The following is a 24095-nucleotide window of genomic DNA, read 5'->3' on the forward strand; positions in this document are numbered from 1 at the left end:
CGTGTTTCCCTTTCTCTTTCCGAGTATTTGACCCATTTACTCCCCAACTACTACTGTCAATGGTATAGTGTGCCCACTTCTCTTGGGACATGTGAGTTTAAAAATATATTTTAAATGGCAGTTGTTTTCTAAATTGAGAATTTCATACAAGCATACAATGTGGAACAATCAAATATATCCCCATTCTCTATTCCCAGCTTCTTTCTTTCCTATCCCTGTACCACTTCCTGCTCCCGGTTTCATTTCATCATGTGTTTCTCTCTCTCTCTCTCTCTCTCTCTCTCTCTCTCTCTCTCTCTCTCTCTCTCTCTCTCCCTCCCTCCCCCATGAGTAGTTGGTTGGTTCACTTAGTGCTGTCTGTATGTGCACAGGTTCAGGGCCATCTTGGAGCACCATTAGTCTTTCTGTCCACAGAAAATTGTGTTTTGATCTATTGGTTTCATTATACCTATCTAAAGAATACACTTTTTAAAAGAAATGAATTCAGCTGTACTCTCAAAGGAGGTATGTTCGAGTTATACCCTCAGCAGCTGCAAATGTGATTTTATTTAGAAGTAGAATCTGCAAAGATCCAATCAAATTAAGATGTAGACCCTAACTGCAAGGTATATTACACTTATAAGGAGAGGAGGTAAGAGACAGATGCAGCAGAAGCCACATGAAATCTGAGGTTGAGAACAGAGTGGCATGGCTACAAGCCAAAGAACACCAAGGGTTGTTGGAGTCACAGCAAACCAGGGAGAATCCATAGAATTCTTCCCCAGGGCCTTGGGAAACATGACTCTACTATGTCTTCATTTTGGACACTCAGCCTCATAACTGAGTGAATGCATTTGGGAGGCTGTGAGCTACTCAGTTTGAAGAACTTTGTTCTGGTCACCCTAGGAAATGAAGGAATAGATTATGTAGGTTACTTAACTCCTTTGCAAAAGAGGAATAGTATGAAATTCTGCTGAAAAGACAGCTGTGAGCTATATGAACAAAGAGAGAATATGGCCCTTTAAATACAGGGCAGTCGCCACGTTCTTATTACTGTACAGTTTCCCTTCTTTAGTTGAAAGCCAAACTGTTTTTGATGAAGACTGGGGAAAGGGAACACACACACACACACACACACACACACACACACACACACACGTGCACACACACGCTCACACACACACACACACACACACACACGTGCACACACACACACACACACACACACACACGCTCACACACACACAAGGAACAGTCATGCTAATACACAGTGGATCAGACTGCATACTAAGCATTTAACTTGCTAACTTGTTTATTTACAACCTTTTGGGGGGAAATCCTCCATTGACTGTCTGGAGAGGCTGAATGGGTCTTGGATTCAAACTCTTCAGTTTTCCTGAAGAGCCCCAGTGAGTGTGATATTGGCACTGGAAAACACGAAAACATGAATAGTATTTGTGCAGAGAATGCAAAGATGCTCTAGATATGAAGTTCAGTGTATAATATCCACTTGGCTGGAGGCAATTATCTAAACCACTTCACAAAGTAGATGGAGGAATGAGGATCTGTGTTTCCAACCACTTAAGTTAGATGGGAAAAAGGAAACAGTCTCAGGGTGTGAGCTTGGTTAAGACCAAGAAACAAGCTAGGGAAATCAGACAAAATCAGTGGTCCAAGAGATTAAAGTTGCATAATACTTAGAGAAGACCTGGCTTGATGCTTAAAAGTTAACATAGCAAGAGAGAATAACAACCACAAAACTAGTTATTTTTGGGAAACAGAGAATGTATTTCTTGATAACTATAATTCTTAAATTTTTTATTACAATTATTTATTGTGTGACCATGTTTGTGTGTGTGTGTGCAAGTATATCTGTGTGTGTGTGTGTGTGTGTGTGTGTGTGTGTGTGTGTCCACATGCACTGGTCAGAGGATAACTTGCTGGAGTTATTTCTTTCCATCTACTACATAGTAACTGACAGATAAACTCTGTCATCAGGCCTGGTAGCAAGTGCCTTATCCACTGAGCCATTTTCCTGGTCCAATTTTCTATTTTAAAAATTAGATAATTTCTAGGAAGAGTGACCTCGGTCCTCCTCACTGACAGCATTATAGATATTGATATTCTGGTCACCCTTGACACTGAACCTAAATGTCCCTTGCAGTAATATTTCCCTCCCTAGGGCAATATCTGAGTCACTATTTTGATTATGCCATCACTCAGCCCAAATAGCCTAAGCCTCACCATGTGATTCAGTAAAAAGGACTATATCCTTGTTGGTGAAAAGGACAAATAACTTTAATTTGAGACCTGCTGTAAGCACCTCATTGACATGATATAGCAGCCATGTTTGGCTTGTCAAGGAAACCATTGGGACCTAGAGGCTTATGTAACTATGCTGGCTGACAGCAGAGGCTCCACTGTTGACTGTCAAGGAGATGTCACTGAGAAGATGATGGTGGCACATTACTCAGACTGGCATAGTGTCATAGAGTTGGCCAATGTCTTTCTCAACTCTCCTGTGGATAGAAGATATCTCTAATAGAAAGGAATCACACTGCGGCTAGTTAGCCTCTTTGGATACTGGAGACAGAGTGCATCCTTCCAGACCCATCAGTCAAAGTGCCACAGAAGGTACCAGCAGTCTAAGCTTGACCCCCAGCACTATCTCAGCCCTTGAGAGGCTGTGAGTCTGATGGAACTGTGGGTGTTTCCTGTCCCTCACCCGTGCTGATGAGAGTCTATGGCAGCCAAAAGTTGCCACCAGGATGTGCTAACTTCTTGGGTTCTATCACGCATGCTGTGGCAGTCTTGCTACCCAAATTTCTTGATTGGCAGTTTCTCACCTGCCAGGGGCTCTGCTAGAAATAGGTCATCTCACATTCCAACACTATAGGTGGCTTTAAAGCCTCAGGAGTGTTTATTTCTTCAGTCTCACTGACCTACTTAATAAAAATCAAGCTACCCTAGCAGGGCTCTACCATCAGTTAAAAGTATATTCAAAGCATATTTAAATCCCAGTCAGACCTGGACCAAAAGTGACTAGTTGACTCCGTAAGCAGGTTATCGCCATGCTGGAGGGAATAGAGCGTCCTGTAGGGTACATACCAGCCCCTTCACTTGCTCTTTTGGGGCAACAGTTTGAAGGGTTATAGCTGAAGGCCTGGTGGTGACCAACTATCCTGTGAGTGGCTGCCTCTTAACTCTGCCTGGAGTAAGATGAGCCAAACCAAAATTATCCAATTTGAGAAGGGGTGTGTACATGGGCCACTATACGTGATACTCCTTGATGCATCTTTAGAAACTCCCAGGATGGGACAAATGTGACTTAATCTTTGACTAAGAGAACTGGTACTTACTGCATGGAGCAGATAAATCTTTGTCATTCATGTAGGCGCTTCTGATGGCTAATCTTGGCTGGCATCAAGACATTTTGACACAGCTGGGAAGAGGGAACCTCAGCTGAGGAATTACCTACTCCAGATTAGCCTGTGGGCATGTCTATGGGGGTATTTTTAAAATTACTGATTAATGCGAGAGGTCCCAGACCACTGTGGGCAGTGCCATACCTAGGCTGGTGGGACTGGGATGCAGAGGAAAAGCAGCTGTGAGCCAGCAAACTGCTCTCCCGTGGTCTCTGTTTCCAGTTCTGCCTTGACATCCCTCCATGAGGTACTGTCAGATGAAACAGACCCTCCTCCCTGAGTTGCTTTTGATGGTGGCATTTATCACAGTAACAGAAAAGCAAACTAGAACAGATAATCATAAAAAGGGCTTAACAAGTGAGGGAAGGGACGGAACGCTCCAGCTGACAAAGCACGAATCAGCAGAGCAGTTCCAGGCCTTCACTTGAAATGCAGGCATGGACCAAATCAAGGAAATGATCCTTGAAGATGCTTGTAAGAGTCTTGTGATTTCTTCCAACCAGCCCAAGCAACACAATGCATGGAAACTCAGTCCATCTGGCAGGTCTGCCAGCTTGGCTTGGCTTGGGCAAACCGATCACACTGTGCCTTCGTAGTCTGGCTATGCTCTTGTAGCTATACAGCCATCCTTCCTGGCAAGAGAGTGCCAGTGGTTCTCAGCCTTCCTAATGCTGCAACCCTTTAATACAGCTCCTCAAGTTGTGGTGATCCCCAACCACAAAACTATTTTTGTTGCTACTTCATAACTGTAATTTTTCTATGGTTATGAATTTTAATGAAAATATTTTTGGAGATAGAGGTTTGCCAAATCGTGAACCACAGGTTGAGAACCATAGGTCATTTGACTTGTTTTCTGGCTTGGCTTTACTCTCAGAATTGGAGTGTCTGGCTGTTTTCCTTAGGAAAGGAGCTGGGTAAACAGGCCATTTTCCTAGTGTATGGTCGCATTAACTCCTTTCATGTGGCTGCAATAAAACACCTGACCAAAGCAACGTAAGGGAGAAATGGTCTATTTTTGCTCTCTGTTCCAGAAGAGAAACATCATGATGGCGAAGGTGTGGCCCACAGGACCATGAGGCTGGCCTGGCAGTCAGCAAGTAGACTGATTGCATTTCATTTGGACACAGAGAGAGGGCGAGGGAGAAAGAGAGAGAGAGAGAGAGAGAGAGAGAGAGAGAGAGAGAGAGAGAGAGAGAGAGAGAGAGAGAGACAGAGAGAGAGAGAGAGAGAGAGAGAAACAGAGAGAGAGAGACAGAGAGACAGAGAGACAGAGACAGACAGAGACAGAGACAGAGAGACAGAGAAGACATCCAATGACCTATCTTCCATCAAGGTTCCACCTCCCAACAGTTCCATAACACCACCGCCAGCTGGGGACCGAGGTCTCAAACACATGAGCCTATGCGGGGACATTTCATGTTCAAATCACAAAAGTGACAAGAGTCATAACCTATCCGGTTTTTGTCAGCTTTGGTCATTGTCTGCCTTTGAAATGTGAGGATTAGGAACATCTGGCATAGAGATATTTTGTCATGTCAGAACTGGTGGTGACTCATTAAGAATGCACATTGTACATTGTCCTTGGAGGAGGAAGGTAGGACTTTAACATTCACTATGACAAAACATTTGGTGACTGCTCTGAATAAGGGACATTGACATACTTTTTAAAAAATAAACTTCAGACTTATAGGACTAGTATTGCTTGAATATGTGCAAATATCTGGAAATCATATAGCTTGCAGACTTCTGGTTCTTTTGGCAGTAAAGAGCATTTGGGAGCAACAACCTGTCCCTGTTGTAGAGACTAAGTGTTGTTTGTAAGACATCATGTTGACTCTTGAAACCTTCCAATCTGCAGACATCATACTTTCTCAATTCTCTGCTGGAACACATATGCAGCTGCCAAGGAGCTCAGCTCACATTCTCTCAGGAGAGACACTTGATACCACGCCATCATCCAGAAGTGGAAAGCAGCCATCTCACTTCTAGTACAGGTCACTGAACACAAAACTTACAGATCCTTCACAGAATTGCAAGATTTGGGTGCTTTTCAAATTGGACCCCAAACAGCATCCTTTAGATATTTTTATATTGGAAAAGTAAAGGAAAAACAGAGCTAAGTTCTTTAGGTCAATTAAAAAGTGTAATGCAGCATTGGGAAAAGAGCAGCCTTTGTGAGACTTTGGATGATATCCTAATGGTGAGCTCAAGCTCTGAAGGATTTTTGCTCTTGTTAAATTGTTTTGGGTTTTGAAAAATTGGCAAAGGAAGCCCGTGGGTCCTGAGAGAGCTGGAAACATTTTTCAATGTTCCAGTGAGGTTACAAAGGCCTTTTGTTGATCTAAGTAACAGGATGGAGGCAGTTCTTTTTTTTATTACTCTCCATTTTTTTCTTTCTTAGGTAAGACTAGCTAATGACTCGTGAGGCAGGAAGAAAATACGACTCTAAGCCATGACTGCTTCAAGTGCTGTTTCATGTAGTTACCATCAATTGACTTCCTAATGCTCGGCATCAAGTATGATCATTTCTCTCTAACGTGAGTCAAGAGTGCGCAGGATGAGAGCTTACTGATAACCTATTCTGTTTAGAAGTTGTGGCTCCTGGGAATAGCTTTTACTGTGGAGCATATGCTATTCACATTCTTCATGCATGTCTCAGAGGTATGATAGGTCCAAGCACAGAAATAAATCTTAATAGTTACTTAGCTGATGTTACAGAAAATTGGGAAATATTTGTCATTCTTTCCTATTCCCGATTCCTGCATTTAAAGATGTTCCTGGTTGATCTGAAATGGTTTCTCATGCAGGAGACCATCAGTTGGGAAGTTCTCACCTCACCAACTATTGTTGTGGTGCTTGAGATCAAATGGAAGATTGAATATGCCGTCCTAGGATTCTGGGAATCCACCACATAAGCTTCCAGAGTTCAGCTCTCCTCAGCTCTCAGGATTTCTATCGACTCAGAACATTCTCTGCATACAGAGAAGGAGGGTCTTAAGTGCATTATCACATCTTGTAGCCCAAAAGTTTCCCTGGCCTAAAGTTCCTCTGGTTCCGCCCGGCCCCACTGTCCCTCAGCTGCTTATAAAATAATCATTCAGAGGCTTAATAGTAATTACCAATTGCATAGCCTATGTCAGGCTTCTTGCTAGCTAGCTCTTATAACTTAACCCATTTTTATTAATCTGTAAGTTGTCACATGGCCATGGCATCACCAGTCTGCTGGCATCTTGCTGCTTCTTCTGCAGCAGCTGGCGTCTCCCTTCTCTCCCCTTTCTTCTCTCCTTATATCAGTTTGGATTTCCCACCTGCCTCTAAACTGCCTTGCCATAGGCCAATGCAGCTTTATTTATCAACCAATCAGAGCAACACATATTCACAGCACACAGAAAGACCTCCCATAGCAACACCTCTCCAGACCCATTGCTATGCTTTTGCCTCTTGGTCTCTCTCTTCACCATTTCTCAGGTGATTCCTCCACCAACTTCATTCTCTTAATTCTGCTCCTTCTTATGATGAGTTTATAAAGCATTTTAACTCTACACTAAGATGTAGGTTCTGTTCCATAGATGGGTGTCCGTGGGAACAGTAGACAAGGAAGACGTAGGTAGCAATGGTGCAGTATGTGGAGATGACACCTCCAAAGCACCAGACAGAGAACTGATGACAGATGGACAATAAGATGGACAAAAGCTGCCATGAGATAGAGTGACAGGTTGCAAACCTTTTTTTTTTTTTTAAATTTTGAATTAAAGGCGTGCACCATCACATCCAGGAGACTTCATGACTCCTCACGTTTTCTAGGGATGAGACTTGTTCTCAACTCTCACTTGGAAGTAAATAATTCTGATACCAATTTTCTATACTTTGTAACATGTACTCACAGACACACAGGTGTATAACATTAATAACTTTAAAAAAGTCCTCTATTGAACAACAATGCATGTTTTATATCATGGGTGAAGCGCTGTGGTTTAGAGGGAACTCTTTCTTTTCTTTTCTTTCTTTCTTTTTCTTTTGGTCTGCCATTCCATACCACCAAAGCTCTTGTGCTGGTATCACAGATTCCTGTCTCTGCACCTTAGTTCCTGATCATTTTCTTCTTACATCTTTCCTGGCTGGTACCACCCAGCCACAATTCTGCATGTGAGTGTGTGTTCCCCAGAGCCTATGAGAGTATACCTGGCTTATTATTACAATGCCTCCCTGTGGAGCCTTTTCTTACCCCATCTCCTTTCTCATTATCTCAATAAAAAGAGAAGGGGAAGTTTTAATGGTTTTCCCCCCATGATTCCCACCCAGTGCTCATACCTTTTTAAAGCCTCTGGATAGCTTGAGTCCCAGCACTTGCCAATCAGCATAGATACTATTTCCAACTCCTCTGGGATTCAATACTTTCTGACATAGTGTCAACAGGTGCAGATCCCTAAAAGGTTCAGTAAAGCTGACGTGGGCTCAAACCCCAGTGCAGAGACGCAGTGTGGACTACTTCCGAAAACAGGGCAACCAACAAAAGACCAGATTAGATATGACTCAAGAAGGAAGCCCTGGAAGTTTAATATACTGAATTAAAATGAAATAAAAATCTTATTTAAAAATGTACTTTTCTTTAGACAACTTGGTCAGAATTCTTTTTCCATTTTATAATAAAAAGCTTGTTTATCATTTGCATTTTGATTACATTGGTTTTGAGTATATTTTATATCAAGGATATTTACAACTCAGTAGTAAAGATCAGCCTTTATAACAAGTCCTAGATGTTTCTATAAGCGTTTTTGTAATACTGAATGTCTCATCTTTGGGACATTATAAAGTTACCATATGACCCCACCATTCCACTCCTGGTGCAAACCCAGAGAACTCCAAACCTTACCGTGGAGGTAGTTGCACCCCAATGTTTACTGCTTTATCCACTGTAAGAAATAATTGGAATAAACTGAGTTGCCCTTCAACAGACAAATGGGTAATGAAAATGTGTAATATATATGGATAACATTCAGCTCTCAAGAAATAAGAAATCACAAAATTATCAAGAAAATGGAATCAGTTTAGAATGTATAATATTAAGTGAGGTCATATAATCTCAAGAAGAAAAGAATTACTGCATGTTCTCTGTCATATGTGAAGTCTAACCAATAAAACATGTATATATGTAAACAAGTGCACATGTGAGTACAGAGACATGTAGAAAAAAAGCACAAGAAAGAACAAATATTAAGGGATGAGGAAGGATAAGGAGGATAATGAACATGAGTTATGAAAGAGGATATAAAGCTAATTGCTTTCCTAATTCTAACTCTGCCATGAACTTTTCAGTTCTGGGGGTGGATAAGTGCATACAAATATATTTGATGCTATAAATGTAAAATCCACTGTGAAGTTATACAGATTCCATTCTGAATGGCTACTCTAAATGTATATAAGTTCGTGGAGGTGTATAGTCATCAGGTCTGGTTAATTTCAGAGTGCTGATGTTTCATTGGTATCAATGTAAATAAATAGCCTTTTAAAAAAATGTGTAAGTTCATGGATTCCTAAATTCTTCCTTAGTATCTATGACTTCTCTTGTCATAAGAAAACTGCCCTAACCCATGACATATGAGAGCTGAGATCAAATGCTGTGGACAGATTCATCATGCAGGGAATTTGTGCAGCTACCAACATGCTTGATCTTAACCCCATATCGTTCCATTATTTCTTTGGTTGGCATTCTCATGGAGAAACATAGAGAGTAGATCTCAGAGAAACAGCAGTGAGAGCTGGTGAGTCTGTGAAGTACGGCTACGTTAACAAGCTTGGCCAGTCATTCCGCAAGGTGTATATTTCAAAATAGCATGTTACATTTTTACTTTGTTTATATAGTATGTGTGTGTGTGTAATCCCATACATGCAGAGGCAAATATATATATACACATATATATGTACATATACATACATACACATACACACACACACACACACACACACACACACACACACACACATATATATATATATATATAGAAAGAGAGAGAGAGAGAGAGAGAGAGAGAGAGAGAGAGAGAGAGAGAGAGGTCAGAAGGTAACTCTCAAGAGTTAGTTCTCTTCTACTGTGTGGATCCTGGGAATCAAACCCAGGTCATCAGACTTGGTGGCAATCCTCTTCACCACCTTACAGCCCAATATCTACAATATTTATTTCTCAATTTAAAATAAGTTGGAAAATTAGGGAGAAAACCCCCCCCACATGATATTAACTTTGTTAATTTATCTTAAACAGTGGTATGGACTTGCCGAGTGTCCTTAATACTGATCTTTGACATATTTTATAGTTTCCTTATAGCAAATCACAATTGCAGTGGTCACTATGGTTACTGAGGAGTTACAACAGCAAAACAACATCATTAACAGAGAAAACAATGCTTATCTTTGTTTTTGCTAGGAGAGTTCATGCTTCACAAATCGAAACATCTGTGCAACATCTGGGAATCCCAGGGAACCAAGAACTTTTAAACTGAACCAAAGACAAGTGTGGCTGTCCCTGAGTTCACGAGTATGGGGTGAACGTCAATGAAATAGCCGAGCCTCAGTGTACTCCTTATCTTACCAAAAGCTTTCTGTATTAGTCGGTAGAAGCAGGACTCCAGCTCAGTATAAAAACAGACTTGCCGGGCGGTGATGGCACGCCTGTAATCCCAGCACTCGGGAGGCAGAGGCAGGAGGATCTCTGTGAGTTCGAGGCCAGCCTGGTCTACAGAGCTAGTCCAGGACAGGCTCCAAAGCTACAAAGAAACTCTGTCTCAAAAAAACAAAACAAAACAAACCCCCCCCCCAAAAGAAGACTAAGACATGTATTTACCTGTGTTTAATTCTTCTAATCTTCATAATATTTTAGTACTTCTCTCAGCTGCAAAACAGAGGCAATGTACCCTCTTTTTAAAGCCTTTGCTGTTTTGAGGTTTTAATATTTTATTCCAGTCCATTTAATCTATTTGATTTTCTTTATAGTCCCTTAAAATTTTAAGTGAAGAAAAAACATTTTTAGGTGAAGGATTAAACTCTAATATTTTAGGAAATGATTTGGCCCTTCACCAAAGTTGGGTCTCATAAAACCTCTCTTCAGGGGAATGTGTATGAGTAGGGAAAGGCAGCATGTAGCTATCACAGCTAGGCACACATGTATGTTATAGTATGTTATAGGCATTTTACACATATATTAACATTGTTCAATTCTGGCAAATGTGTATAAAACTTATCCTCTTTAACAATTTCTAAAAGCAGTTTGGTGGCTTTGGTTACACTTACATTTTGGGACAACTGTCACCACTATCTATCTCTAGAACTCGAAAACTGAACCTCTGCACTCATTGTTCATCAATCTTCTACACTCCTTTGCCCTCTTCTTAAATTGCAGGGAACTTAGAATCCAAGCCTGCTTTCCTTCCAGCTTTGTGGTGAAGAGGAAATCTTATAATCCTGTCATCCCCTGACTTCCCACTCACATTCTGCTCACCTACTGAGTTGTTTTGAGAGTCAATAGAAAGTCACCCTAGGAGACCTTGGGGCACAGACAGTCTTTAGGAGCAGAGAACTGGATTTTGCTGGGTGCAGTGTTTGACGCGGACAAAGACAAATGGCTGGCTTAGCAGTGCTGAAAAGCTTCACTGTTAGGCAGACTCTAGCCTGCCAAGTGTGTGGGGGCGGATTCCAAACACTAAGTTTTACAAAACAGGCCTTCAATGCTTACTCTTCAACCGTGTTTACAACAGTGTTTATCAGTTTAGTAACTTAACAGAGATCAGATAACACGTGATTAGCGCAGCTAGGATTAAAACCTATATTAACCCAAGATCACAGCATGTTTTTTCTACTGCTCCTTCTACCTCAGAACTCATCAGACACAGACTGGGGTAGAAACCCACTTTGTTCAATTTCTTCACAATTCAACCAAGAAGGAAACTATAGATATTTAGTGCAACTCATTAAAGAGGTCAGAAGGGCATATAGTCAGAGATTCCATTAACCACTACTAACAAGTACTCCACTGAAGAAAGGCAACTCCATTGTGAACTAGGGGCAGCTGGTGAAACTTAAGAACTAATGTTATTTATACTTTTAAAATTTCATACAATGTATTTTAGTCATATATACCTCTTCCACTTCTTTAACTCCTCCTAGATCCTCTTGTAATGATTTAGGGACAGAAGGCACCTTGTCGAGCGAAGGGAGCTACAGGTGCAGCAGATCTGGTTTATTGGGAGGAGGGGTACAGAGGCTGCCTCTGAGCAAGAGTGGAAGGGAGAAGAGAGTGGAGAGAGAAGGTGCTTGCTTTTTATAATGGGATATAGCACATGTGCACAGGGAGAGTGACTCGTGACAGTGCTGCATCTCGGCAGCTTACGATGATGTGTTCTGCAGTCACTCAGATCCCGAGGGCAGGCCAGCGGGAATGCCTGAATGCTAACACCTCCCCTACCTCTTTGCCCACTCAATTTCATATTCTTTCTTTCCTAAAACAAAACAAAACAAAAACAAGAACCAAAGTGGGGGGGGGGGGGAGAAAAAAGTTTGTGTTGACTGACTCTTGGGGATAGAGCCTGTCTGGAGTGAGGTTGATATGTCACATCATATGTCAGATCATTTCTTGAAAATTGACTATTACCATTTGATTTCTATTAGGTGAGACGAAAGTCTGTTTTCTTCAGAGGAATAGTTGATGAAACATTTTATGGATAGTTAGACATACAAGTCCATGGTGGTTTGAATGAGAATCGCCCCTATAGGCTGATATATTTGAATGACTGGTTCAGTTGGAGGAACTGTTTGGGAAGGATTAGGAGGTGTGGCCTTGTTGGAAGAGGTGTGTCACTAGAGGTGGGCTTTGAGGCTTCAGAAGCCCAGGCCATACCCAGTTAGCTTTCTCTCTCTCTCTCTCTCTCTCTCTCTCTCTCTCTCTTTCTGCCTCATGCTTGTGAACTAGGTATAAGTTCTCAGCTACATCTACAGCACCATGCTTGCCTGCCTGCTGCCTTGCTCCCCACCACGGTGATCATAGATTAACCCTCTGAAACTATAAGCCTCAAATAAACTCTTTCAAGTTACCACAGTCATGGTGTCTTATTACAGCTGTATAAAGTAACTAAGACAGATTCAAACACAAATATTAGTTACTCACAAAACATTATATTAAGAAAAAAATGTAGTTATAAATCAACATAAAATCTGGTAGAAACTCTGCAATAGTGTTTAAGAATGTTTTCTCTGAGTCTACAACACTAAAGAAGGAAACACAATTCTTATCTTATTGAAGTTCTTTTGAAAGATTTATTTTTGTGTATGTGCACATGCATATGTGTGCACCACTCAGATGCAGGTGCCTCCTTTTTAGGAGGATTCCTTGGTGCTAGAGTTAAAATCGGATGTGAGCCACTCAACATAACAGGTGTAGCTGAAAGTTTTCCTGTGTCCCACCTGGTCTGCAGATGCTCAGACCCAAGTAAACACACAGAGGCTTATATTATTTTTAAACTATGGCCATGGCAGGCTTCCTGCTAGCTAGCTCTTATATCTTAAATTAACCTGTGTCTATTAAACTATGTTTTGTCATGATTTCTGTGGCTTTACCTGTGTCCCATTACATGTTGCTCCTTGGGCGGCTGGCTGATGTCTCTCTCTGATTTTATTTTTATTTTTGATTGATTATGTGTATGTGTGTGTATATACACCTGTGAGTACAGTTGCCCACAGAGAACAGAAGAAGGTGTTGGATCCCCTGGAGCTGGAGTTATAGGCATTTGTGAGCCACCTGACATGGCTGCTAGGAACTGAATTTTGCTCTGTTGAGAGAGCAGCAAGTGATCTTAACTGATGAACCATCTTTCTGGCTTCTGTAATGAGGTTTTAATCCAGGTAAGGAAAGAAAAGAATAGTCTTTAAGAAGGAAGCCTAATCCTGTTATAGAAATATATTTTTGAGCATGTGAAATCTATTTCTTAAAGAATATTTTATGAGTGTTTTGCCTACATGTATGTCTGTGCACAAAGTGTGCACCTAGTCCCCGAGGAGTCCAGAAGAGGGCATCAGATCCCCTGGGACTAGATTTACAGGTGACTATGAGCCTCCAGGTGGGTGCTAGGAATTGAATCCAGGTCCTCTGCCAAAGCAGCCAAGTGCTCTTAACCACTGAGACATCTCTCCAGTCTTGAAAGTCTATTTCTTGATTGTATTTTTCTGATGAAAGGCAGTTTGTTCTTAGAATATTCCAGAGGTAAAAATATAATACCCATGGCAACAATATGGTATGATGAGAGTTGCTTCTTTAAGGTCATTTTGGTGTCTTTTTTTTTTTTTTTAAATCAATTGTTTTGTAGGCTTTCCACACTTCAATGTCTTCTCAGTGCTCCATCTTCTAAAGGACTATGGCTGCCTTGCCTTCTTAATTACTGTCTCTTACAAGGGTATTTATTTGTTATTTTATTGTTTTTTGAGACAGGTCTTAGTCTAGAGCACAGCCTGGTCAGGAACTCACTATGTAGCCCAAGCTGGACTCAAACTCATGGTGAACCCTGTGGTTCAACATGCCAAGTGCTGGGGTTACAAGTGTAAGCCACTGTCTCAGGCCTTCTAATAGCATTCTTGGTGAAAACATTTGCTGGGGCATAACAGTAAAGAGGCTACATCTAGGACCCCCGTTGTATTACTGTGGTAGCTGTTCTTGGGTTGTCAACTTGGCTACATTTGGAATTCACTGAAACCCAAATGGCTGATGACTTTTCTTAATTAAATCATATGAAGTGGGAAGATCCACTTCTAATCCAGATCTTTGAGGTGGGAAGATAAACCTTTAATCCAGATCTTTTGAGATGAGATCCACTCTTTATCTGGACCACACCTTTTGATGGCAGTCTATATAAAGGACATGGAAAAAGCTGTTTCTCTTTGCCTGCTTCCTCTTGCTAGCAAGTCCATTCCTTCACTGACTTTAGAGTCTACTTCTTTGCAATTCTAGCATATGCTGAATACCTGCTGAGACATCTAGCCTTATGGACTGAACAAACAAGTAATCAGCACCCCTCCATAGCCTCTGCATCAGCTCCTGTCTCCAGGTTCCTGTTTAGTTTGAGTTTCTGTCCTGACTTCCTTCAATGATGAACAGTGGTTGGAAGTGTAAGCCAAATATACCTTTTCTTCCCTAAGTTGCATTGGCCAGGATGTCTCCTCACAGCAATGATAACCCTAACTAGGACAGTTACCATTCATGGAAAAAGCTCTGGTGCAACCCTGGACCTTCATGTTTCTTCTCACTTTGGCATTTTTTCACTGACCATGGGCTGGGCAGGCAGTATGGAGCAGGCACATTTAGCGAAACTGACCAAGGTGCTTTGGAATACCAACAGGTGTCATCTGAGAATAATGACATCCAGAAAGTGCCACTGGCTATGGTTGTAGGATGGAGAAAGAAAAGAGAAGGCAGTAGGTAGGTTCCAAGACAGGGATTATAAAGAAGAGTTAGGGGAACTTTGTTCTAAGCTGCATGATGCTTCATCTCTCTCAAGGCTTCATAGGAAGATCTACCATGTACAGTTATTTTGGCACACTTGGAGCTATTCTTATCCTTGACATCACAATCACAATGATATCAAGAGCAAGGCTGCTCATGGGTAGTTATGCTAGAGTTGTGTATGCACATAGGCTCAGTGGATGAGGATCATTATCAAGTTATCTATGACTGATGCATATGGATTAGGATAATTATTGAACCATCACGATTGCCATATCTGAATAAGGCCCATTGTTCAGCCATTCATGGTTGTGACACATGGATGATGACTTGTGTATTGAACCATTCTTCATTGCTGTATGTGGATGAGGATCATTATTGAGTTCATAATTGCTACATGTGGAAGAACTCCAAACCACAAAAGGGAACATGGCAGTGAACTCAGAGACTGTTGACACCAGAATGTCCATCACATACTATTTTGGGACAAAAAGAAGCAGCACATAATAGATACATTCCCTTAAATATTTTGCAGTGAGCCTTGGTCACATGACCTAATTATAAAAAAATATACCTAATTATGTTATATCCTGAACCACCTTTCAAAATTCATAATAATTTTAGAAATTGTCCATTGACAGTTTCATGGATGCACTGCTAGAAATAAAAAGAAAACCTAGGTTGGGGATTTAGCTCAGTGGTAGAGGGCTTGCCTAGCAAGTGCAAGGCCCTGGGTTCGATCCTCAGCTCAAAAAAAAAAAAAAAAAAGAAAAAGAAAAAGAAAAAGAAAAAAGAAAAAAGAAAAGAAAACCAAGAAGTTGTTTCGGGAAGGACACAAAATTGACCTCAAAGAGAGCTTTATAGGAGAGGGTTCCCTGAGGAGGAGATTAAGGCTCTGGCTTCTACATGGAGCTACATTAGGAGAGATAGTAGGCCAGTGATGGGGCTTCCTGACGAAAATCCTGCAGATACTCAACTCCATTCACCTCCATTCATAGGGGATGCCTGACTTTTGTAAGTTTCCAGAAGGCAGAGAGAAGATCCATGCCATGTAATTCAGCCTGGCACAGATGTGCAGAGGGACACTAGGTAGGGCTACACACTTACCTCATATACTCACCTTGCAGCTGCAAGACTCAACTTGTTTTCTCGCCAGCACTCTGTGCCAATGAGCTGCAGCTGCAGGTAGGCAAAGATGCAATTTCTGGGCACGCGCGCATGCGCACGCACGAGAGAGAGAGAGAGAGAGAGAGAGAGAGAGAGAGAGAGAGAGAGAGAGAGAGAGAGAGAATGAGAATGCAAGAAGGTTTGCGATCTAACATGTATAACGTGTCTCTCTTGGTCATTCTCACATCCGTTACTTTTTCTCATTCCTCTGAACCACTCTTCTTCCAGTGAGCTTCCATTCCCATTTTCATGTGTTTTGGTTTTATTTTTCTATGTATGTGATCCATTGGCTTTAATTACTGTTGTTTGCATGAGCGTAGGTGAGGAATTATTTCCTGAAGCCTGGCCAGGATACCAGTGGCTAGACTACTGGGAATAAAAATAACTCCTTGCCACCTGCCATTACCTGCCAGTCTAGCCCCTCCTTAAACCATGATAGAATGTTACTTGCCCCATTTTGTCAGCTCTTGCCTGTTGCATACTGTAACTTCATTTTCTTATTCCTTTAGTCTATAGAACATGACAAGCCAGCCACTCCTTTGACTACGCCATTTTCATCTGTACTGTAATCCACATGTTCTCACCACAAAACAAAGTGTTTTTGTTGTTCCCCTTGCTTTTCTGTCTTTTTGAGACAAGACCTTGCTACTCACTGTGCAGTTCAGCCTGGTCTATGAACTTGATCCATAGCCTTCCCTGGCTTCTAACTTGTATTTTTCCTGTCTCGGGCTTCCATGTGCCAGAATTATAGGCAGGTGCCACTGTGTTATACAAAGCAAAACATTCTTAATGTTAACTTTGAAGGAAGATAGCATGAGCTCTTGTCTAGCAGATCTCTTTAATGAGAATGACATCAACTTGAACTTGATAATTTTCCACTTTGCTAAATTGGCTGTGGATATGAGTTGATTTATTATTTGTGTGCAGTATTCGAGAAGAAAAATATTACTGGGGGAACTTGGAATTCTCTGGTGTTAATTTGAAAATTTTTCAACAGCTGCAGGAAATCAACAACTTAATAAGAAACAGTGCTGATATCTAATCTATTGAGAATGACCACAACCCTAAGTTCCCACTCTACTAAAGAGAGGAACAAAATACTAACTCAAGCAACATGACATAAGGCAAACACAAGCCTCCTCCTTTTCAAATTGATTCAGAAAATCAGGGCTCAGTCCCAAGATGAGGTTTCTCACAACCATTGTCATTTAGGTGTCTGGGGCTAAGTAGTATATGGCTTTCTTGCAGAGACTGAGATATTATTTAACCATAATTGACTTCTGAGTCCAACAAGAAAGCCATACAATTGCAAGTGTTTCATATTCCTCCTCCTTCCTGAATTACAATCCACATCTCACATGTAGCTGGGTCATTTGTTGAAGGAGCAGTAGGTGTCTTCTACAAGGAGTATCAGCCTGGACAGCAAAATGAGAGAGACTAAATTAAGGAGAAAATTAGTCAGATTAGAATTTATCATCTCACAATAACAGAAGGAACCACACATTACTGGAGCTAGTAGGTAACTTTGAAAACCCAGAGAGAAAACACAATGGCAGTAACATTACTTTATCTGAGCCTAAAATCATGTCTTGGTACTTCTATCCTGAGCTATTTCTTCTCAAAAGTTTTTGGAAGTAAAGCTTTCATATGAATTTTATTTTAAAATTTAGATTGAGAATTATATTACATTTAATGATACATATCTCTGTGCATGTTCATTTTTGTTCAAGTGTGAGTGTGCATATAATTATGTCCCCATGCCTTGTTCTTCAGCACACCATCACCTTATTTCTTTTTTAAGACAGGTCTCTTCATTAGCCTATAACTCACCTATTTGCCTGGGCCAAGGACTGAATTTACTCCTTTTCCCCATTGCTGGGTTACAAACGCATACTATCATGCCCAGCTTCCTTACATGGGTTCTAGGACACAAACTCAGGTCCCCTTGTGTGCGTGGCAAGCACTTTATTAGTCAAGCTACTATTCCAGCTGTTTAATAACATAATTAATGTCCATACTTCTCTTTGACCTCATTGCCGGTTAGGAGACAAAGATGATGGCAGCCATTTTGGAGAAAAATTCCCTGGAGTGCTCTTAACTCCCTTTTCTTTGACTCTCTGATACACTGTTCACATTCAGGGACTTATTATATTTTATTGAAATCACCCAATTTATTCCCTTCTCTTCTATCTAGTTGTGTTTCTTGAAAGCAGAAAATATATCCATCATTGTGTGCTCAGAATATGCCACACATTAATGATGCAATAAAGCCTTAGCTAGTGAATGAAATATGTGGTCGAGTCATTGGAGAAGTGTAAACAGTGACATATTTTGCATATATTAGAATAATGCATATATTATTCTAAAACAGAAATATCCAAAGTTTTGTGGAATAAGAATCTCTTTGAAAACTTCTTGTATGTATTATAGTTAACTTTTAAAACTTTGTAAGCTGGGGAATTTGGCTTATTGGTAAAACATCTGTACACCATATGCAAGGCCTTGGGTTTGAGACACACACATCAACACACACACACAAACACACACACACACACACACACACACACACACACACAACCTCACACACAGAGGCATAACCGACATTTGCATATGAGGCAATAACCAAGATTGCTTTGTGCAATATAGCTTCCCCATCTTGGATCTGCTAAGAACCTCCTAAAATCTGCAGCTTCACCTGGGATCTCCGCCCTCACTCACTGCAGTGCACACCAGGGACACCAAATCATTGTTAACCTGCTGCCTGCTTACTGTGCAGTGCTTCAGTGAACTCACTCACCATATGGTGAGTTAGCATTTTGTACATGTTTTTAAGTAACCACAATTATCTGGCAAAAATTATTATGAAATTAAATGGACATTTTAAATAGCTGAGCACCAGTTTCTTCAAAGAAGCCTCTCTCTTCTGGTTTGCATTTACTTATTTGGTTTAAATGCTTCTTAATTTTGGACTCACTGGTCAGACGAAACTCTGGCAGATAAAAATTTGGCATTTAAGTAAGTAATTGAAGGAAAAAAAATCAAGAAAACAAAGCCCTCAACCACAGATGTGAGAAAAACTCATGTGTGCGTTTGCTGACTGGTAGAACCAGAATTTTGGAATTGTGTGCTAAATTGTGTTCTAAGCACATTCCAACAGGAAGGAATTAATCATTTCCACTTTCTTTTATAGTTATTCAAGAACTGCTGGAAAGGTTTACATGTCCAGCAGCGGAGGATGAATGGCAGCTGCCTGGTGGATTGTTAGTGATTTCCCATCGTGCTGGTATCTGAGTTGAGGGACTTTGTGCTTTGGAAAGTTAGCCTCCTTTCTTGTGTAACATTACTGAGTTTTTCAAGCTTTACTTAAACCAGCCAGAAGAGCAAAACAAAGCCCCCCAAACAATTGTAAGAAAAAACTTGCCAGGATCTTCAGTCCATAGATCCAGGCTCTACCTGTGAGTTTTGCCAACCCCCCTGGACATCCTTCTTATGATTATGTCAATTATTTAAAATGTCTGCCTTATTATAATTGCTCAGGCAATGTGTGACAAGCAGAATATACATAGTCTTGATTGAGTATATATTATACTCTAAGTAGATCTCATTTTGAGTGCTATTTGGCTCATTTAATAGTTCTTTGTTGATAGCTCGGCTGTTGGTTAATTAATTAGTTAATTTTCTTTGAAGGAGAATGGTATTGGAGAAAAAGAATAAAATTCTTCATAAAGTATGAAATTCTTTAAATTTTATTTTTATTATATACATACTCAAAAAGTACCTGTGTACACAACAAAAGATGTGTATAGCCTGCCCCACCCCAGACACAAACACACGTACATACACATGCACACTCACTCACAACATAAGGGCAGAGAACATGGACTTAGTAAAGTGCATGAGGTTTTGAGTTTAGATTCACTGAAGCCACATGGAAGAAAGTTCCCTTGAAGAAAATTTTGTTTAAAGAGTAGAGATGAGAGAGATGCTGAGAAAAAGCATGGTCCCACACACCATGCTGGGGAAAATGCTTTGCTGTTTCAGAGGAAAAAAAGAAAAGAAAAACTCTTGAAATATTTACAACCAAAAGACAAAATGATCATCCTATCTTAGGGAGGGTCCTAGAAATGTATGATGGGTTTCAAGTGCCATAGCCATTGATAGTTTAATACCATGCCTTATATTTTATCCCCTCAAAGTGATGCTTCCCTATAAACCACAACTGGCAAAGCCTAAGCAAAATCGCTAAAGCCAAAAGAATTGGTGTAACTCTTGATCTTTCTGACCTGGTCACTTGACGTCCTAAAATCCAGGCTATCCCCCAAATAAATGGAAAACCCAACTTTTTGTGGAAGCTGATGCAAGGATTAGGCCACATCAGTGTGGACACAAATCGATGTTTTAATTTTAAAGAGAAAATCCAGTTTCTCTCGAGTAACTCTAAATCAAATTTCCCTTTGAACAGGCTCATGTTCCTGCCTTTGCCAACACCTGCTATTGCCATTTCCTGTTTACTTACACAACTCTATAATCATCTTTTCTAAAAATAGTATATTTAATCTCCAAGAAAACAATTCACAAACAAATACATATAAAGCACTAGAGGTAATTTATTTTAAATTTTATTAGATTTAAAATGTTTTAATGTTATGACTATATGTGTATCTGTGGATGGGTAGGTGTATGAGAGCATTGGTGCCTGTGGTATCCAGAGAAGGGTGTTGGGGTTCCTGAGGCTAGAGTTATAGATGGTTATAAGGTACCTTATGTGAGTGATAGAAACTAAATGAAGGTCTTTGGCAAGAGCAGAAAGCGCTCTGAACCACCAGCCATTTCTCCAGCCTCTACTTTATTTTTAAAATAAATTTCTTTATTTACTTATGTATTTATTTAGTATGAGTGCATGCATGTACCTGTGAGCTTCAATGTACACGTGGAAGTCAGAGGACAGCTTCTGGAATTGTTTTTCTCTTCTACCAAGTCTGTCCGAAGGATCAAACTCAAGTCATCAGGCTTGGCAGCAAGTATCTTTACCTGACACAACCATGTAATTGTATTTATTATGGCCTCTGGATTCTTGCAATCCTAACAATCTTCAAAATACCATAATAAAACAAGAGCAAACGTGATTACCTTTGATCAGAACACAGTGGTTGCAGGAGAGACGGGGATGCGGGGGGAGCAAAGCATAGACCCAGAGACTCTGTCAGGACAGTGGGATCCACTTTGGAGGATGCATAACCTAAATTCATAATGGGTATTACACCAAGCATGAACCTGATGGAGACTATGGGCTGTGGGGGAAAATGGGCTTTGTTACAAATGTACTGTGGTGGTGGTGGCGATGTGGTGGTGGTGGCGATGCGGGGCTGGTTGAAGGTTGTACATGTGTAAATTTCCTGCTCAGGTTTGTTATAAAAGTGTTCTGAAAGTCTATCCGAACTGTGAAGGTTTGAATGATGAATGTCCCACATAGGTTGATGTCTTCAAATACTTAGTCCCAGTTGGTGGTGCTGTGTAGGGCTGTTGTGGAATTTCCGGGATATGGAGACTTGCTGGAGGAAGTACATCACAGGGGCGGGCTCTGAGGGTTTAGAGCCTCACTCCACTTCCAGTTTATTCACTTTATCAATACCTCTCTCTCTCTGTGGGTGCGTGTGTGTGTGTGTGTGTGTGTGTGTGTGTGTGTGTGTGTGTGAAAGATGTGATGTCTCAACTTCCTGCTCCTGCTGGTGTGCCTTCCTGGCCCTTATGAACTACAACCTTTTAGAACCATAAGCCAAAATAAACGTTCTTACTTAAGTTGCTTCTGGTCATGGTATTTTTATCACAGCAACAGAAAAGTAACCAACACAAAAATCCAAATTAAATAAAACAATTCTATAAAATCCCTACTTGAGAGCCCCTTTGAGAGGCAAACTCTTTAAATTTTCACTTTTAGGGCAGAAAGAAGAGATAGGCACACCACAGATCACTGGGGACTCCAGAAACAGTTAAATTAGCAGGCAGAGCTGGGTAATGTGATAGGTCTACACTCCCAGATGAGAAGCGATGCCTCCTGTACTGTCTCGTGAGAGAATGTTCTGGAACATTCCTGAGCAACCATCAATACATTCACCCTGACTTGGAAGAAAAGAGAGTCGCGATTCAGGAAGGAAGCAGAAGCAACCAAGCTGAATGGCCTCAGTGGGAGAGAATACACCACTATGGAAGCACAGACCATCCACCAGCAACAAGACATGCTGCGGGCTCTGTCAGCAGTAGCAGATGAGGTAAAAGCTTGCACGGTGACATATGCAGGGCTGCTCTAGTGGACATGCAGTTTTGGTGTCAACACACCCCTCCATCCTTGTCTTGTGCTTTTTACCCAGTGCCCTCTTCTATTTCTTAGTAGTGTTGCCTAAAAATGGCTGGCTTACATGAGAAATAATAGAGGGGTGTGGGAGATCTGCTCCCACTTTTTTCCTTCAGGGAGAAGTGAGATATTTAGAAAGAAATATAGAAGAGAGAGACAGACAGAAACATAGGATAACCTCAGGAGGGCCTGGGTCAAAACCTACCAGCCCCTTCAGTCTCTTCTAAAGGGCTATTTATAGAAATGTCAAGGGGTGGTGCAGACCCTTCCAAACACCAGGTAACCATGCATGTGGTCGGTCCATCCCCTTATGCAGTTCTGACATGTAAAGCAAGCTCAGATCTCACTAGGAAACCTCTGTGGACCCCAACAGAGGGGAATCCTGTCCCCAGGTCATCATTGTCATTAGGTTTCTAAGCCTTGCTTCTTCTGGTGTCTATTTTGTTGAGTGTGGAGCGCTGTAGCTATCAGTCCCCTCTTTTTCTGTCATCCTCTGTGATCTGCATTTTGGGACAATTTTCTATTTTCAACCTGCTTTTTCTGACTTCTTTTTTCTCCACAAGAATTCTTTATAATTTTTGGTCCACCAATTGTTTCATATATTTATGTTTTTCATATTCATAATAAATTTGTTGTAACACCCCCTCTCCCCCCCCCCCACACCATCCCTGGTGATATAGAATGAGCTGGAAGGATGCATTTATATTGGAAGGGAAATCATCACTTCAGATTGAGCTGGAAGGGTGCATTTATATTGGAAGGGAAATCATCACTTCAGATTGAGCTAGCAAGGAACAAGGAAAACAAACATTGATATCTTTCTCTTTTCCACTCTCTGCTCCCACAGAACTCACGGCCTTCTAGTAAACTTGATAAATTATGGGCATACTGTACCATAGTCATTCCTGAGTTAGCAATGAAGCATTTCCCCAAGTACATCCTTCTTTCTGCACTGTGAACAGCTCAGGCTCTGCTTCTGTACCTGGTTTAGATTCTGCCTTGCATTGTGGCTCCCTCGTAGCAAGCTTCATTGGGGAGCTCTTTGGGCAGGATGCAAGCTTGCACAATTCTTATTTCCCTTCTCTTATTCTCTGAAGATTCTGAGTAAAGACTTTACTGAGTAATCACACTGTTTACAGGGTAACAGTGAACACACTGTGAGGCTCCATTATTCTCCTGCTCAATTAAAAACCCTGAGTATGCTGGAGAGAGCTTCTCCAGGGCATCCCAGAATAGGGTGGTGAAAACTGGTTCATCACATGCCAAAGTCTCTACAATAAGCAAAAAGAGAAACTGATTTTTGTTTTAATTGCCTTTTCAAGGGTGGTTTATGTAAGAGCCTGGGTGTTTTGTTTTTCTCTCAGCATTTATCAAAAAATTTTCGTTCTTTAGACCTGGGCTTCCCCCCTCCTGATTTGTAACAGCCACAAAATAAAGTATGCGTGGTTTCTTAGGGCATCAACTCCAAGCTCCCTAACAAGAAATACAAAGCAAAGTGTGCTATGAATATTTTCTTTCATTTGCCTCTAATATTAATCCTGTTTATGGCACTTCAGGTTTCGGTTTTGACTTTGAAAGTATCATTTGGCAAATTGTAAAATATTTCTTATTGGAGTAAATGTTTGGCAAAAATTTGCATGGATATGGCCAGTGTAGATTTGAGGAAAAAGGAGAGAAAAGCCCCCAGAATATG

The 24095-nt window shown here is 40.9% G+C and overlaps 1 long non-coding RNA gene across 1 annotated transcript; it reads right to left on the bottom strand.

Moving 5' to 3' along the window:
* Positions 1-1294: 1294 nt before the first annotated feature.
* Positions 1295-23490, bottom strand: LOC118590409. Its single transcript, XR_004945740.1, has 3 exons — positions 23385-23490; positions 16004-16087; positions 1295-1406 (listed from the first exon to the last, which is right to left on the bottom strand). It is a non-coding gene; the product is annotated as an uncharacterized LOC118590409 (long non-coding RNA).
* Between the last annotated feature and the right edge of the window lie 605 nt (positions 23491-24095).

Source organism: Onychomys torridus, chromosome 8 (genome assembly GCF_903995425.1).
Source record: "Onychomys torridus chromosome 8, mOncTor1.1, whole genome shotgun sequence".
NCBI lineage: Eukaryota > Metazoa > Chordata > Mammalia > Rodentia > Cricetidae > Onychomys > Onychomys torridus.